We start from the raw sequence: 15,262 nt of genomic DNA, 5'->3' as shown, positions 1-15,262 counted from the left end.
GATATTCACCTCAATGTTGGGGTCAATCAGTTTTCTTACCATGGTTATTTTTATCTCTTGATTCTATTTAAACCTTCTATTTTGCATGTACTCTTTTCAGGTCTAGCCTGTAGGTCCTGGGCTATTTTTGTGGTCTGTAGTTCCAGTGACAATTTCATTTCATCGCTGGAGCCCTTTCAATGTTATTACGGTAAGCTTCATTCTCCTGGTGTCACTGAAGCTCCAGAAGTCTTGTCAATGTTGCCTGGGTCACTGCTACTATCAGGAATGAATTAGGGAAACACCATATCTGGGTCCTTTTCCGCCCCTGAATGGAGGGCCAGGAGATACTGGGCCGGTTGGTGCAACAGGTGCCAGAGATGAGGCTACCGCGACTCTGTCTGTGTGTGGGGTGGGTCTCCACCTGCTCTTTGCTGACCCTGGCCCCAGGGCAGATTGGACCATTACTGCTTGGGTTTGGGGATAGCTTATGGATTCTGCTATCACTGCTTCCAGCCCTGTGTGCAGGGCTGGCATGGGGAGAACAGGGAAGCCTTCAGATGCTACAGCAGAGTGGGCTGCCAGTGCCTGGTGGGCATCAGACAGCATTTCTCCTCCAGATGTCTGCTGGGATGCCCCTCCTACAATGCTGGCTGGAGAAAGCAGCCTTTCTGCTTGGTTGACTGTCCATACCTGTTGGTAGTTCTGAGTGGCTGTCTTCCCAGTGCCCACATCAGAGTGGAAACAAAATCCAGGAAACACACTGTTCTGCTGTTACCCAAGTCCTGAGACCACCTTAAGTCTGCTTCCTCCACCTTTTGGAGTCTTTTCATGATGTTCTGCTGACTTATATTCCCACTGTATTTCGAGGAGAGGAGCAGGCTGTCTTGCCTCAAAACATAGGCTTTTTGCTTTGAAGTTTAGAATACTTTTCTTTCATCCTGAAGACTTTTTGTTTTTGTACCAGAAGTCAACAGGCCTTTGATACCTTGTAAATGATCCCCAACTTTAAAAAGAGAGAGAATGAATTCAAAATGTTGGTCAAGTCCTCTGCTATAGAGTTGAAGGTTGATGAAGCCAGAGAGCAAGGGTAGAAGGGCAAATCTGCTAACTGGCTTGTGTTCAGGTGGATTGGAAGAGAGGCCCAGCATCTGGCTCAGTGACTCCAAAGGGGACTTTGGGGAGTCAAAGTCCACACAGAGCTGGCATGTTCCATTCTGACATAGGGGTATGGTTTTCCTTGGGAGGAAATATAGCGATTTTTCCATATAAGGGCATTAAAATAAGTGCTCTTTAGAGTCCTAAAGACAACATATTAAAAAATAATGATATGAAGTAATACAACTGAAAGCATTATGAAGTGGTCATGGTTGGATGCCAAAAATCAACATGGATAAGTAAGTAAAGCTAAATCAGTCGCAGAGTTATTGGAGATTAAAATAAAACCAATACTTCTGCAGTGAGTTCAACTGGTAATGATGCCTATAAACCATATTTGGATGACAGGACCATTTAGCATTTTCTTCAAGTAGTGTGACTGCCCTAATGACAGCTATTTTATTTTTCTGAGACAATTTTTCATGGCAAATTAAGTTTAATCACATCATTTTTGCTTTATTTTGATAAGCACACAACTATACCCCAAGACCTATGGGCTGGCATGTAGCTGACTGATGGTGGTGAAGTCATCATGCCCATGGCAACAGGGCTCAAGCATCTCAACTTCTCTTCCTGAGGTCAAGCCATTGCACCAAGTTTAAGGGTCAAGATGATACCTTGTTGCTGGGAAAGAGTCATTGTTAACCTGAAATCTGTAAGAACTCAGCCAAATATAGTGTCTTTTTTTTTTTATGATAGTCACACACAGAGAGAGAGAGAGAGAGAGAGGTAGAGACATAGGGAGAGGGAGAAGCAGGCTCCATGCACTGGGAGCCCGACGTGGGATTCGATCCTGGGTCTCCAGGATCGCGCCCTGGGCCAAAGGCAGGCGCCAAACCACTGCGCCACCCAGGGATCCCCACCAAATATAGTGTATTAACAAAAGTAATTCCTCAGGAGAGGAGCCCCACTCATATGAGAGGGCTAAGGAGAGGAAAAAAGAAAGGCTGAAGTCACAGCCCCAGAAGGCAGCGTTTATTAGCAGTTAATGTTGATTCCAAACCAAATATTTGTTTGCCAGGTTTGAGAATATGGAAAAAATCTCATGGATATCAGATACCCCTAATTACACTAATGAAAAGAATAGCTATTTATTTATTTATTTATTTATTTATTTATGATTGAGGGAGAGAGCAGGGGGAGGGTAGGGTGGGGGGGGGGCAGAGGGAGAGGGTGAGAGAGAACCTCCAGAAGACTCTCCATTGAGTGTGGAGCCCAAAGTGGGGCTAGATCTCACCACCCTGAGATCATGACCTAAGCTGACAACAAGAGTCAGGTGCTCAGCTGATGAGCCACCCAGGCGCCCCAGAGCTGACCTAAATCTCAAAGAAGGAAATTTCTTCTTCATATCGATAAATGTCTGTAGGATGCATTAGACATTCATAGGGCTCAGGCTCATGATTTCACAACTACTTCAAGCATGTGAATACACAGCCAGCAGGCAGTGTGGGGGAGATACACCTAAGTTACATATAAGTAGAAATAAAAGGGGATCCCTGGGTGGTGCAGCGGTTCGGTCTCTGCCTTTGGCCCAGGGCGCGATCCTGGAGACCCGGGATCGAATCCCACGTCGGGCTCCCAGTGCATGGAGCCTGCTTCTCCCTCTGCCTATGTCTCTGCCTCTCTCTCTCTCTCTCTGTGACTATCATAAATAAAAAAAAAATAAAATAAAATAAAAAAAAGAAAGGGAAAACATTAAGTGGTAAATGTGTGGATCAGAGGATTATTTTTCCCATGGTCTTATTGACCTGAAAGGGAATACCTAGACACATTTCATATTCTTGTCTTTTTCCTGTGATCAGTGTTCAGTTTCCTGAAGTTGTGTGAGTCATCTGATATTTATAGAAGTGTCTATATTATTGGATCTTGCAAACCTGTGATCCCTTCTCATCTTAAATTTTGAAAATATTCTATTCCTCCCAGTCTGAGCTGGCTTCAGTGTTAGGTGAATGAATTTGCATGTACCTCTCAGTCCAATAAAGATCGACATCCTCCATTTCTGTTTTGGGGCTGTGGCTTTGGGATAACTAAGGTTTTTGAGAATATAGGCTTCATGTAGCACTCAATCCCCTCCACAAGCATGAGGACTGGTACAACCAACAAAGGAAAATAATTTGAAAATTTGCATTGTACTTGGTAAGTCAGTCTTCATCAGATAACTGAGTAGGTATCTGCCGCTGAGTGGCTCTGGCACTCCGACCTAATTGAGACTGCACATTTCCCATCTGTAAATTAATTTGGGTGGAACTATGTGAGTAAAAGTGTTAAGAGCTGTAAGATTGTGCCAGCTAGCTGCTCCAAGACCAGAACAAAACTGAAAGAAAGCACAAGCATTAGGCCCTGTAGCCCATCATCAGTGAGGTCTTGAACTTTTCCTGTGTGCTGATTGGTGCACAAACCAGTTAGCGTGGGTTATACTAGACGAACATTGACTTCTCTGAAGACTATGTATAAGGCTTGAAAAGAAGGTCTCATCTGAAAAATATGAAGAAAAAACAGAGAAGGGATCCCCGGGTGGCGCAGCGGTTTAGCACCTGCCTTTGGCCCAGGGCGCGATCCTGGAGACCTGGGATCGAATCCCACATCGGGCTCCTGGTGCATGGAGCCTGCTTCTCCCTCTGCCTATGTCTCTGCCTCTCTCTCTCTCTCTCTCTGTGTGTGACTATCATAAATAAATAAAAATTTAAAAAAATGTTTAAAACATGCTTAAAAAAAAGAAATAAAACAGAGAAATCAGAAAGGAAGTTGAATCAAATAGTCATAAATATCCCCAAATCAAAACTGGACTGTGTGTTTGCAGAAGCAAACAAAGCTTCCAAAGGAAGCTTCTCTCCGGGGAAGGTTTCCATCACTTCCTCATAGAATATCTGCAGGATGGCAAAGAATAAAAACAGGAACCAAGACACAGTGATGGAAAGGTATTTGCTGGTGTACGGTAGCATTTATTTTTTAAAAATCATGGTTCACAAACACAGGTTAAAAAATGAATAATACAAGAGGGCTTACATCCAAAGATATTGATGTAGTGAAATACTGGGGCACCTGCACCCCAATGTTCACAGCAGCAGTGTCCGCAAGAGCTAAACTGTGGGAGGAGCCTCAATGTCTTTCTATGGATGAATGGATACAGAAGATGTGGTCTATTTATACAATGGAATATTACTCAGCCATCAGAAAGGAGGAATACCCACTATTTACATTGATATGATGGAACTAGTGGGTATTATGTTGAGTGAAGTAAATCAGTTGGAGAAGGACAATCATCACATGGTCTCACTCATATGGGGAGTATAAGAAATAGTGAAAGGCATTATAAGGGAAAGGAGGGGAAATGAGTGGGAAAAATTAGGGAAAGAGACAAACCATGAGAGACTTCTAACTCTGGGAAACACAGTAACGGTTGTGGAAGAAGAGTTGGGTGGGGGGACAGGGTAGCTGGGTGATGGGCACTGGGGAAGGGACTTGTTGGGATGAGCACTGGGTGTTATACTATATGTTGGCAAATTGAATTTAAATTAAAAAAATATAAAACAAAACGAAACAAAATAAGAGGGCTTACATCTTGTGTCCTATGACTTTGCTGAACTCAGTCTCTTGTTCTAGAAATTTTTCTGCATCCTCCTTAATATTCCTAGGTGGACAATCATGCCATCTGCAAATTGGGAGGGTTTTCTTTCTTCCTTTATGATCTGTATGCTGCTTTCTTTTCATAGACTTGATGGACCAGACAGAACTTGCAGCTTTGTGTTGAACAAGGTGGTGAGAGCAAACACGCGGCCTTTAAGAGAAAGCATTCAGTCTTTCCCTGTTACATAATAGTAGCTGTAGGTTTTTGTAGATATTTTATCAAATTGACAAACTTCCCATCTATTCCAATTTATTGGAAGAGTTCTATCATGAACAGGTGTTCAATCATGTCACATGCTTTTTCATCATCAATTGATATTATCATGTGATTTTTCTTTGTTAGCTGGTTGATGTGGTGGACTGCATTGGTTTATTTTCAAATATAGAACCTACCTTGTATCTCTTGAATAAATCTCATGTGCTCATGGTATGTAACTGTTTTGAGCGAACTGCTAAATTGTGTTTGATGGTATTTTGTTATGGATTTTTATACCTACATTTGTGAGGATTGTAGCTTTTATATCTTTGTTTCTTTCTTTTTTTCCTTCTACTATCTTTGTTTGGGTATCAGAGTAATATGAGCTTCAATAGAATGAATTTGGATTTCTCCTGCCTCTTCTATTTCTTGGAAGAGATTGTGTAGAATTGGTGTTAAAATTATCCTGTGAAACTCTCTTGGTCTGCAGATTTCTCTTCTGAGAGCTTGTAAATTATATATATTTTTTCTCTTAATAGGTATAGGGCTATTGAGCTAATATAGGGCATATTGGCTGAGTTGTCATCTGTATTTTCTGAAGAATTGGCCCATGTCATCTCAGGTGTGAAGTGTATAATGCCAGTCGGGGGTGGAAGTCAGGCTCTCTCTTGTGTTGCCCTGAGCCTGCAAGGGCTGGGGTGTGTTCCCACCTGGCAGGGATGTAAGCCACTGCTGCGCTCTTGGCCTCCCTTGACAGCACTCGGAAGATAGCTGGGCACCTCGGTACAGCCAGGGAGAAGCCATCCGGGTCTCCCCTGACCACCTGTCAGAGCAGCAGCTCCCGCCTACAGAGCTCGGGAGTTTGAAGACATCCCAGCTGCTAGTCTGAAAGTTGACAGTGATCTTCCTTCATTTTCTTTCTGCCTGGATTTTGAGCAGATCCCAGGTGGGACTTTCCATCCCACCTATTGCAGGCCCTGGAGTTGGGCTCTCTCTCTCCTGCCCTTGCTAAGCGATGCTTGGCGCACATCGTTTCATCTCTCTATCCCTGGCTTCTTATGGCTTTAACTCCACTTGCCCTGGCTTTGAGCCACCCTCCCTCTCAGCATGGCTTGTTCCTACCTCTGCAGAGAGGGTGCTAATTATCCAGGTGCCTACCATTAAAGGAACCACAGTGAAAAGTTCCTTTTACTCTCTCAAATGAAGCAAATCTCTCACAACTTTGCCAGTCATTCCCCATTAAATTCACTTTGTAAGTGTGTGCATAGTGGGTTCATAAACAGATCACATGACAATTTTGTTTAAAAGTCGGAGACTAGGGATGAAGAACTCAGCAGGTCGTCTCTCTGTCCCTCCTTTATGTGGCATTTTCCTGATCAGTGAGAACTGCTTGGGAGGTTGAGTGATGCCCTCCCAGGGAGTGAAATGAGAATCTCTTGGAGGTGGTATCTGGGCTAAGGATGAAACTCTCTTCACCAACTTATAGCTTAGAGATGGAAGTCAATTTCTGCACCCCGTCAATAAATTAGTAGGATTTGGCAATTCCTGGACTTTCGATAGGATTTAAGTTAGCATTCTGAAATAATTAGAATGGAAAAATATCTTGATTGCATGTGTCTATAAAAAAGATGATCGAAGACTTCTTTGATCTTATCATTTAGAGCCCATCAAGAAAATAATGAAAGAGCCACCATCTTATCCCTCCTGCAGGAGACTCCGCTGGGCCCGTGTTTCATTGCATTCAGGTGTGCTCTCATTGGGTTGGATGGCCCATCCCAGAGGCATCCTTGGTCCTCACGACTTCATGTTAAAGAAGCTGACCGATGGGACGGTTGGTGGTCGGCCCTGTAAGATTCAGGGGAACAGGAGGTGCTGACTCCCATGCGTGGGAGCCCTTCCTCTTACTATTGCGGTTCTCTGACAGAAGATGCTATCGCTGGATTTTTCACAGAGGAGGAGCTCCATTCGTGGAGGCTTGTCTTCCATAGGCCACAGGGAGGGCTGGGAAATGGCACCAGTGATGGATGTGTCGTCCCAGAAATGCTGGAGGCTCTGCCACCATTTCCTGCAATGCATGAGCCCCCGGGGCTGGATTCCTAGAGAATGGGTGCATTCTCCTTGAGCTGGTTAGCGGCTGAGAATCAAACTTTTTAAAAAAGATTTTATTTATTTATTTGACAGAGACAGAGAGAAAGCAGCTCAGGAGGAGCAGCAGGCAGAGTGAGAAGCAGACTCCCCGCTGAGTGGACAGCGTGATGCAGGGCTCGATCCAAGGACCCTGGGATCATGACCTTAACCAACTGAGCCACCCAGGTGCCCTCAAACTTCTTTGATAAAATAGAGAACAGCCCCCTAGTCATATACCGTTACGGCGTCTGATGGCTTCTTTGACTGGTTGAGCCAAAGGAGTGTGGGGCTAAACGGAGATGTCACACAGACGCTGCCATGCCAACCTCAGCCCAGACACCCTCCCGACCTTGCTTCCCTCCTGTCTGCAGGGGTGGCCGGCCTGCCGCAGGGTGGCTGGGCAGGTGGGACCCGAGCAGGGCTGGGGGTGAAGGTCGGAGCTGCAGTGGGCACGCCAGTGTCCAAAGCCCTGCTCCCTCCCGTGGGTGCCTGTGATTTACTGAGCTGCCGTTGGTCCCCTACAGGCATGTGGATGGGAGCACTGAAGGTCAAAGACATCCGCTGCTACAGGCAGGATTGAAATTTTACTTAGGTTGGCTATTTTTGTCTCTTATACATAATCTAAAGGGTTTCTGTCATCAGATTAATATGTAGATAGTGAGAGACACCATGTTTGGTATTTATATTTTGATGAAAAGATTTAAGATTTGAAAGCATTAAATAGATCCTAAAGTCCTTTGGTTGCTGCTGGAGGCCCTGCTTTGTTTTTCCCACCGACGTGGGCATCCCACACCATGGAGCCCGGAGCCCAGGGAGGCAAGCGCTCCCGAGCGGAGGCGAGGAGCTCATTTCCCCCATCAGTGGTGGTGGGAGGTGAAAGGAGGCGCACAGATGTCATCGGGGAAGAAGCTCATTGTTTTTCCACCACTTCCTGTGGTTTTAATTAAAACCCAAACCCGTTTGTTCATCTATTTAAATAAAATATAAAAAAGAAAAAGGAAGAAAATTTGGGCTCCTGATTTTAATACATCTATACATTCTTCCAGGCTGCCTGTCATTCATGCTCATGTTGGGGTCCGTTGGAATAAATTAAAATATACACATTCTCTCTCTCTCACACACACACAAGATGAAAAACAAAACAGAACTAAGTGTGTAATGACTAAGCCCTTACTCTGGGTTCCTGTTTGTCAGTGACAACACAGTAGCAGCCAAGCATGGCAGGCAAGGCGAGTGCTTGACACCCGCTGTAAACTCTTGTCTTCCTTTACAGCTGCTTCTGTAAACACATATGAATAATAGTTCTCTTGTGCCTTAAGCTGAGCAAGAGTTGCTGTTCTTGGAGCCTGGCCAGCTGCTAATGGAAGTTCGCTCCCCGCGCCCACACGTCCTTCTCTTGCCCTCAGCATGGCCCATTGCCCCATCCAGGGCCGTGCACACTCCCTGGCCTAGCCACAGGTGTTAATGGTTTCTTCCTCACCAGGGACTGGAGTATTCTCATTTGGAAAGTGAAAAAAGGAAAAAGAAAGAGAACAACAACCAGCAAATATCACAACGACGCCAGGCTTCAGTACCCATTCATTTATTCACTCAGTCATTACTGAGCACCTACTGTGTGCAGAACAATCCTGCAGTCTTGGGTCATCATCAGATGAATCGCACACCTGCCTGAGCTGGTGTTCTAAGGGAGAGGACAAGAGGACACAAGCAGTAAACAAAGTAAGATTACCCCGTGTCCCAGGACAAACCGTGTCCTGGGCCACGGAACACATGGATATGATAAGACAGACCAGCAGCGGAGGCAGGAGGCAGGTATTTTAAGAATCCAGCTGGTGTCGTTGGGGGTAATATTCAACCTCCCAGCATATCTGGGAAGGCTCACTTGTGTGCAATTCCTTTCCCAGCCTGGGGTGACATCACGGCGGGGGGAGGCCCCTTTGTTCTTTGGAGTCAGCATTCTTGTTGGCCCTCCTCAATCCTCATGACTTCAACTCTGTAGAATCAAATGCTACTCCCCAAAAAGCTAATTTAAAGGGCAAATTCACCCTAAAAAATAAAAATCAATTCCCCTTTCCACATAGAGAGCCAAGGGAATCAATATTTATGGATCTTGGGAGTTTCTGTACTAGTTTTTGAAATATGTTCTTTCTAATGGAAAAAAATCCCTTGTTTTCCCTTGGGCAGAGTTAGCATAAGGTCTAAGTGTCTACGAGTGTACAGGACTGCCTATCTATTAGGAGCAGTATAGAAGTTGCTGGAAGAGACTCCCATCTGACAAGTGCCAAGCAGCCCATTGGGTCTCATGTGCCTATCGTTGATCTTTGTTTATTAAGCACAGAGACAAGGAGCAGAAGCAGAGAAAGCAACCGACATTGACGCCTTTTGATGGACAAACCTGATTCAAAGAATCTGCTGTAAACACTCAGAATGGGTCATGCAGACATAATTCATCCTTGAAAAGTTCGGTGGGAGGAGCTTGAGGCGTTCAGTTTTCTTACACCACCTGGTTCACATTGACACCATGTTTTACTTAGCTTTGCTTATTTCCTTATGAGAATAATGTACAAACATTCTGTAATGAGCTTTACATATTTTTCTTCTTTTCCATGGTCCTAACTCAGACTTTGGTCACTTGACCCTTGAATTTAATAACGGCCTCCTTGGGGACCTAGTCACATTTAGCCTCTACATCTATTTTGTATATCATTGCCAGGTAATCCATTAGTTTTAAAAATTCAATATTCTCACCATATCATTTTCCTTCTTAAATGGCATCCTCTCCTATAGCTCTTGTGAAAGACTTGTGAGGTCTTTGATATTTATTCTACTGATATCTTCTTGGAAAACATAATACCTAAATGTGCACATAAGTCCTACCCTACAAAGGAAGCTACAGATGAGCGGTGTGAGACTCTGTAACACCCAAACTCCAGGAAGGGTAATTAGATATATTATGGGGCTAGTTTGACTACAATTGTGTGCATTCTGAAAATTATTTTTAGATTTTATTTATTTATTTATTTATTTATTTATTTATTTATTTGAGAGACAGAGAGAGAAAGCTTATGAGCATATGTGACCAGAGGAGGGGCAGAGAGAGAGAGAATCTCGAGCAGACTCCCAACGAGCACAGAGTCCAATGCGGAACTTGATCTCATGACCTTGAGATCAAGACCTGAGCCAAAATCAAGGGTTGGGTGCTTAACCAACTGAGCCTCCTGGGTATCCTAGTCCAAAAGTTTTATCACACTCATTTTGAAATAAAAATTTGTCAGCTGGTAAAGCTTCTTTTAAAGGATTTTGTCTGGAAAGGATATAATTGAACAACTATTTTAGCTTTTTTTCCCACTGTGTTTGGGTAAGAAAGGACCCCAATCAGGGCAGTTTCAGAATTGGGACTCTCTGACAAGGAGCACACAGAGAACTTGAGTCTCTTTTCTCTGTTTATCCATCTTTGTTGATCATTAATGTGATATCAAAGCCAGAGAAAGAAAATAGATCATGCAGTTTTTAGTGTCTGTTTCATAGTTGTGAGTTTCAAATAATCTAAATATTAATCTTTAAGAAACTATATTTTATATTTTGAGTATGTATTCATTTTATGATTATTCAGACATGTTAAAGAAAAACATTAATTTAACAAAGATGTCTTAAATTTTGTTTCAAACACCATGTTAACTACTAAGAATACAGAGAGTAATATGACAAAAGAGCTATTCGACGAACTTTAGTATCTAAGAGAGAAAACATGGGTGTAAACAGAAAGGTATGGGATTACAAAGATCAATAAACAGACAGAGAAAGATGTAGGGCAACTGTTGTATTTCCATGATCACTGAAATAATCTGATATTCCACCATTCCATAATTTGATCATCAAAATAATTTGATATTCACTAAAGGAATACACTGATTAGTTCACTAATAACACAGTGACTTGTTAACGAAAGCTATGCAAGTATGTTAAGGAATACTGTAGATTATAAAAAATGTGAATGATTTCCCAGAAGAATTCTATTTCTAGTAATTTATCTTAGGGACATAATTAGAGAAATCATTATATTATATCATATATGTTATATATAGTGGTTCAAGGAATTATTTAAATAAAGTAAAAACTCAGAATCATCTAAATATCTAAGTAGGATGTTTTTACTATAATTATGACAAACGATTATGTAACCATTAAAAATCATTTGTAGAAATCTATGGATTGGCCTGTGAAAATGATCCCAATATATTGCATGTTTAAAAAGGTTATAAAATAATATTTAATGGTGTTTTTTAAATATTAGTTTTCTTTAATTTTCTATTACCTGTGCATGCATCACTCAAATTTACAAGTAAAATCATATTAACTGATGCACAAAAATTTTTGACAAAATTCAACATCTATTTGTTGAAATTGAGAGTTCAAAACTCTCAGGACAATAAGAGTAGAAGAACAGCTTAATCATTTGGTACAAAAAGTCTGTAGCTACTATGGGTACAGGAGGTACTGTGTTACTCTACAATGGGGAACAAGGCAAGAATATTATCTCTCACCGTAGTTATTCAACACAGTGCTAGAAGTGCTAATAACCATTGCAATAAGGTAAGAAAAGGGATACTAATCAGGGAAAACATCAAGAAGATGGCCCTCATTTTCAGGTGCTACAACTGTTTATTTAGAAAATTTTGGGAGCCTTCAAAAACTTTTAGAACTAAAATGTGAGTTCTGCAAGATTGCAGGGTACAAAAAAAATACAAAAATCTATCGTGTTTCTACATATAGCAATGAATATATAGGCATAAAAATCACAAATAAAATAACATTCACATCAATAAAAAAGAGAAATATTGAGGTATAAATTCAACAAGGCATCTGTATGATTTGTGTGGTCAAAACCAAAGACATGTCAATACTTTCCAAAATGATACACAGGTGTCCTAGATTTCCTACTAAAATTCCAACAGGAAATTTGTAGATATAGACAAGATCATTCTAAAATTTACATGGAAAGGCAGAAAAACTAGAATAGTTAAAATAACTTTTAAAAAAAGAATAAGGTAAGAGAATCCATATACCCAGTTTCGAGACTTATTATATAGTCACATAATCAAGACTGTAGTATATCTGCAAAGAAATAGACCCAAGTATAGATTTAACGGAATAAAGATCAAAGAAATAGAAGCTCACAAATATGCCCAACTGATTTCTGATAAAGGTGCAGAAAATGAATCTCACCCTAAGTCTTATACAGCATACAAAAATTAACTCAACATGAGTTATGTATTTAAATGTAAAGCATAAAACTACTGAACTTTTTCAGAAAAAAAGATAGGAAAAAAATCTTCACACTCTATGGCTAAACCAAAGGCATAATCCATTAAGGAAAAGTGGATTAACTGGACTTAATAAAATTTTAAAGAGTCGAAAAAAATTTTGTTCTGCAAAAGAACCTATTGAAAAAAATTGTTTTACAAAAGAACAATCTACATTGAAGGAGTACCTGGGTGGCTCAGTAGGTTACACATCTTCCTTCAGCTCAGGTCATGATCTCCAAATTCTGGGATTGAGCCCATATCAGGCTCTCTGCTCCACGGGGATTCTACTTCTCCCTTTGCCTCTCCCCTGCTTGTACTCTCTCTTACTCTCTTTCTCAATTAAATGAAATCTTTAAAAATCTACATTTAAATTATAGTATATATTATTTATCTATATAAATTATATAGATAATGCATACATTTAAATTTATTTATTTATTTATTTATTTATTTATTTATTTATTTATTTATATATTCTGGGATCTGGGACAATCGATATTTTTAAAGGTAGCCAGCATGCTGGAACTTCCCTTACCCCATAGCCTGTTGACATATCCCACATCAATATATTCAGTATATATTCAATATATCTATAAAGAAACTCAACCTTTCTTACTCCAAACCAGCTTCGCCTTTGATTCATGGATTAATGTGTTTCCCTTCTTTAGCTGGGCTCAAGTACAGGAAGCTGTGTTTGATTCCCCCTTTTACCTTCACCCATATCCCTCCAGTTACCATACTCATTCATTGCGTCTTGTTTGTTCATCCTTCTTTCTTTTACATTTCCAATCTAATTGAATCAACTGGGGCTCTCACCAGCTCACATGGCAACATTTACAATGGCCTCCAAGCCGGTACCCGACTTCTAGACCTTTCTATCTCTCATCTGTGAATGCAAAACCTGAGAGATGCATTTAACAGAAATTCTACCTCCAGTTCAAACTGCCAAAGAAGTAGGAAGAATATATGTCAATTCATACTCTTTACCTGGTTCTGCCAAGTCTTTTGGCCTCAAAATTTTTCTTCCAATCCTTACTTTACTTACAAGTGTCAACTGAGCCAAATATAATTTCTTTGATATCACTGCATGTGCACCCTTTCTGTTTCTTTGATTCACATTCATTAAAAAGTACCACCGACCATTGTGTACTTGGTGTTTGTCAGGGGCTGTAGACACAGGAGTGACCCAAACAGGCATGGTTTTGGGCCTTAAGGAGCTTGTAGTTCAGTAAGATCAGACAGATTGAACAATTGCCATTCAATAAATAAGTAATACGAATAAAGAGTGGTGACCAAGTTAGCTCTCTTCATGCAGATACCCAAAGGCAGCATTGAAATGTGAATGGTTGTCCCACATCTGAGGTCAGGATATGCATTGTAAGGAGCTGGAAGGGAATCTGTTTGGCATGAATTTGGTGATAAAGGCAGGCTTGGCGAAACAATGAAAAATAAGCAGTAACAATGAAGTTTTTAGGCAATGTATGGACTTTGGATTTTTCCTTAAGTGGAAGAGTAAAGCCACCCAGATGTAGAGAGTTTTACTTTACCATCCTTATTGGGAACACTGGTTGTGTGCTGAATGGGAAGGAGGGAGACAATCATGGAGCAGGGATTACATTGGGGAGATTATTGCACTAGCCCAGGTAAGATATGAGGTTAGAGTCTAATGGGAAATACAATCTAATGGGTAATTACAATTGTCAAGAAGGTTCCTAGGAACAAGGATAGGATCTATAAAGACATTATATCAGGTTAATCTAAATTACACTGCAGATTAAGAAAGGGCTTCCCTGAAGAAGTGATGTTTAATCTGAGACCTGAATAATGAGTGTGGATTAGTGAGGCAAAGTGATGGAGAGAGCCATTACAAAGGATATAAGACTGAAAAATTTCAGGCCCTTTTAAAGAACTGAATAAAGACCCATGTGGTAAATGTGGGAGGGTGGAGGGATGGGGTAACTGGGTGATGGGCTGTCCTTGGGCCTTAGGACCCTTTGATGGAATGAACACCGGGTGTTATACTATATGTTGGCAAATTGAATTAAAGTAAAATATTTTAAAAGACAGGAGAAAGCCAGGCTAGGAGGCATTAAAGATACGTAAGTCCACTTACATTGAGTCTCCCTGACAAGGTAACTATTGGATAGTATCCTTGCAGCAAAGGGAAGCTCCTGGATGGCTTAGGGCAGGTAGAGGTAAATCAGGAAGATTTCTTTGGCTGCTACATGTTGGGTTCATCATACAGAAGCTGGGAGGTGGAAGGTAGTGCTGTGGCCTGAGCCCAGGTGATGCCTCTGATGAGCGAGTGGGGCTGACCTGTACTCTGTGGTCAGAATTCAGAAACATTCAGCAGACCGACTCAATAGGATTTGGTGATTAATTGGATGAGGTAGTCGGAGGTGGGGGGGTGCTTTAAGAATAACTTCAACATTTCTGCCTATGGGATGGAGCAAGTTATTAAGATGGGAAAAACTCAGATAATACAAGTCAAACAGAAAAGGAGAGAAATTCTCACCTGGATTCATTAGCTTTTCAAAATAACATGAATGAGTTTAGTGGATCGGTACTGACTCATGTTATGAGCACCAAGCCCAGAAACAGAGCATCGCACTGGCCTCTGAAAATTCTTCCATTTCCCTCCATAGTCCTTGCGAAAACCATCATCCAGAATTTCTCGTTACAGTATTTTGTAATATCTTTATGGTTTTTTCCTCAAAAATGGCTTTATTCTTTTTAACCTTTAGGTAAATAGCATCAAATATAGGTCTTTTCCCCCATGGCCTTCTTTTTTTGCTCATTGTTACACTTGGGAATCATCCATGTGAATGTGTGTAAATATCCGGTCATTTTCATGATGTTTGGTGTGTAT

This window comes from Canis lupus, chromosome 1, assembly GCF_048164855.1.
Source record: "Canis lupus baileyi chromosome 1, mCanLup2.hap1, whole genome shotgun sequence".
NCBI lineage: Eukaryota > Metazoa > Chordata > Mammalia > Carnivora > Canidae > Canis > Canis lupus.
Note: the sequence above shows the minus strand (reverse complement) of the source record.